Here is a 3,602-nt window from a genome sequence, read left to right on the forward strand (position 1 = left end):
AAAAAAAAAAAAATAAAATTAATGAAAGGACTGCAGAGTTAAGGCATGTATATTTAAATATTCATTTACCATAACTTTTTTTTTTCAAAATATAAACATATATTGCTGCCAGCTAGTTCAAATACACTTAAATGTTGAAATTACTCACTGCAACATTAGAGCAGCTAAACGCCACTTTTTCAATTAAATATTTTTAATATTTTTTTTCAAATTTTTTCTTATTCTTTCTGTACGTATTATTATTATGTTTTCGTTTCTTTTTTATATTTATAGCAACCATTGAAAAAATTACGCCGTTGCCCATTGTTTCAGTCGAAGGTGGAGCTTGAGCCCAGTTTCCCACCACATAGCTGGATAATTAACAAAAAACAAAAAAAGAATAATAATAGTAGCAATGAAAATAAAACAGTTAAAAACGAAACTAACGGCACTTTGGCAAGTCACCTTCCGTTTGTTTTAATTTTGGAATTGTGCAAAGCAGAATTTATTCCCAGGCCGCAGCGTTTGCCCTCCGTGCGTTGCTCTAAATTTCCATATACATATAAACATATATGCACACATATATACATACGTATGCCTGTATGCAGCAAACTGTTGCTGTTGCTTTTGTAACTTTTACAAATTATCGCGAATTCATATGCTTGTACGTCTGTGTGTATGTAAATGTATATATTATTCTAGTACTTTCGCGGATCTAATGAAAAGTTTATTTCCGCTAGCGGAATTAACTCTGGCGAGCTTTATTAGCAAAATAAATCAGGTTTATTCAATTTTCTTGTGCTTACGCTTACGATAGTCAATCATGTATGCAGATCGTTGGAATTAACTAAAGACTTAAGCAACGAACTTTACAGTAGTCGTTTTCATAAACGATACAATTAGGTTCTGAATACTAAGTACATCATTCAAAACGCCTTTACGAATTGTTCTGCAGAAACGAATTCAATGAACCCAATATCTTTTCTACTAAATTAAGTCGTATATCATGAATAGCATGTACAATAATGACTTCTAAAGCTTAGGAAGAGTTTGGTTTATTGCTAAAGACCAATGACTTCAAATAAAAACACAAGAAGTAGTGTAATGTTGTTAAATTACAACTTCTTGGAGGTCATTTCATGTCAATTTGTGCCAATTACAGTTCTATATCTTAAATAAGTGTTTAGTTTTGGTACTTTATTTGGAACCAGATGTTGTTAAGATCGATTTCTACCAACTGCGACCATAAAAAGTTGGTCTTCATCGATCTATAGCGCTCTCCATTGACAGTAATGGTCTCACCAGCTTCATTTCGAAAGAAGTACGGACCTAAAAAACACACCGAAATTTAAATCTAAATAATAATAATTTGTGGATTTTCTTTGCAACAGAAAAGAGGGATGTTCGTTTCTTTGAGGAATTAAAAATAATCGAACTAACTTAATTTATTTAACGAAACAATAGAATATTTATTCTTTTATAAGAATAATGTTCGTTTATATGCATCAAAATAGAAGCATATAGTTTTTATGTCAAATATCGATTTAACTACCACTTCTCAATCGTAAAAATATTCTAATTTGTAAAAATTGCATGTCTCTAAAACAAAAGCGTTAACTTCGGCGGTACTGTTTCCTCCATAGGTACATTTCTTACATATATTACTCGTATGACTAACTCGCTTCCAAACAAATAACTTTAATTTTATAAACAAAAGTAAAAAAAACAAGAAGGAAGGGGGGAAGTAAGGAAGTTTGGTTGTCACCGAACATTTTATACTCTCGCATAATAAAGTGATAATCGAGATTTCATTATCCTTCATTTACATATTTTTTTATTTTGCTGTAAAATTAATGAAATTAGATCAATTTGTGTACTTTGAGTATTGAATTGTTAATATTTTCATTTATTTTAACTGTATTGAGGACTCTGTAAAACTATGCAGAAAATTTGGAAAACAATTTTTAAGTATACCATATTTCAAGGTTGAAAGTTTGAGTTGTTATGAACAGACATAGGTAGGTAAGCCATTTTTGTTTTAAAAATTCTTCAATAACATTTGAGTAAGGGGATTTGCAGCCAAATACATTGAAAACAATTTTAAGGAATAAATACTAATTCCCATTAAATATATTTGCTAAATATTGTAAATTATTACGTCTATGTATACATCTGTGTCTTAATACCTAAACCTTGCATAAGCTATCTATGGTGCGTTGTAAATCGCGATTTTTTCGCAAAAACCAAATTAAAACAATTAATAATAATTACAATTTAATTTGACTGAGCTTGAAGTTTAGCTCAGTTTAACATTTAAGCGTCACATTTGGTTCATCTGAAAAGCAGGTTTTCTAATTGCGTGCCTTTGATACTAGACTACTATTAATTTACGTTAATATTTCTTACTGATTTTCAAATATAGCTGGATTTTACATGCGCCTAAAGAATTTAATGTATAATATAATTATAATATTTTAAAGATATCTTAGGAAGTACACAATATATTGGGCATAAAGTAAAAAGTAAAGGCAGAAATCGTGTTATTACATATGTATATGGGGGCCAAAACGTTGACTAAAGTAAGAACATATTTCCATGCAAATTTATTAAGGTAATTCGGCACAAAGTCTAGTCACTAGAATTGTGAAAATCAAATAAGAGGTATGTGGGGGCAAGAAGAAATATTGGCTTGATTTTGCCCATTTTTGGCACAGACGAACACTGTTGGAAGGAATACATCTCCTATAAATATGTTTAGAATATCTGAGATATTTACCGATATTTTCAATAAAATGGTCTGATCTCGGTGATTTTTATTCGGATTATGCTACACTAGAAATACAGTATTTGTGCAAAGTTTTGGTCCGTTATCTTCACTGGTGTTAAACTCATATACTATAAAGAGAACGAATCGGATGGACTTCAAAATTATGGTATGTGGGAAGTATGTGTGGTTGTGAATATATTTCGCCCAATTTCGAACCATAGATGCTACGGAAATGGTTCGAACCGAATTTCGCTGTATTTGGTCGAGTAGTTTCTGAGATATGGTTTTAAACCCATAAGTGGCGGAGACATGCCCATTTTTAATTTGAATGTAACCGCTCTGTGTCGTCTTTGCTATGAAATTTAAGGTTTCTTGTGTTTTTCCTTAAAGCATTTTTAGTAGATGATCACTTTGATATATATAACACTATATCTGACTCTTTCAGTTTTAGAACTTACAAACAACCGTTATGTGAACAAAACTATAATATTCTCCTTAGCAACTTTGTTGCGAGAGTATAAAATTTAAGCTCAAATTGTGAGATAAAAATGAAAAAAAAAAATTAATAAATTTTAAGAAAGTAAAAAGTTGCTCTGACATTTTTTTTATTAAACTCACTAGCAGTTATCGGATTTTACAGTGGTTGCTCAAATAACCACTCTATAATTAGCATAAACGCAGTAATAAGAGGCAAAAAATTAAACCTAAATAACTTAATAAATATTTATCAAAATAAGTTTGAGTCCGTGTGTGTGTGTGTGTATGCCTGAAAGTGTGTAGCTTCCAATTAGAGTTCCCACGCTCTCAAAAGCCGACCGCAACTAATAAGAAAATAAGAAAAAATGCCGTCTTAAAA

This window comes from Bactrocera latifrons, unplaced genomic scaffold (genome assembly GCF_001853355.1).
Source record: "Bactrocera latifrons isolate USDA-ARS-PBARC rearing strain unplaced genomic scaffold, ASM185335v1 scaffold_43, whole genome shotgun sequence".
Classification (NCBI taxonomy): domain Eukaryota; kingdom Metazoa; phylum Arthropoda; class Insecta; order Diptera; family Tephritidae; genus Bactrocera; species Bactrocera latifrons.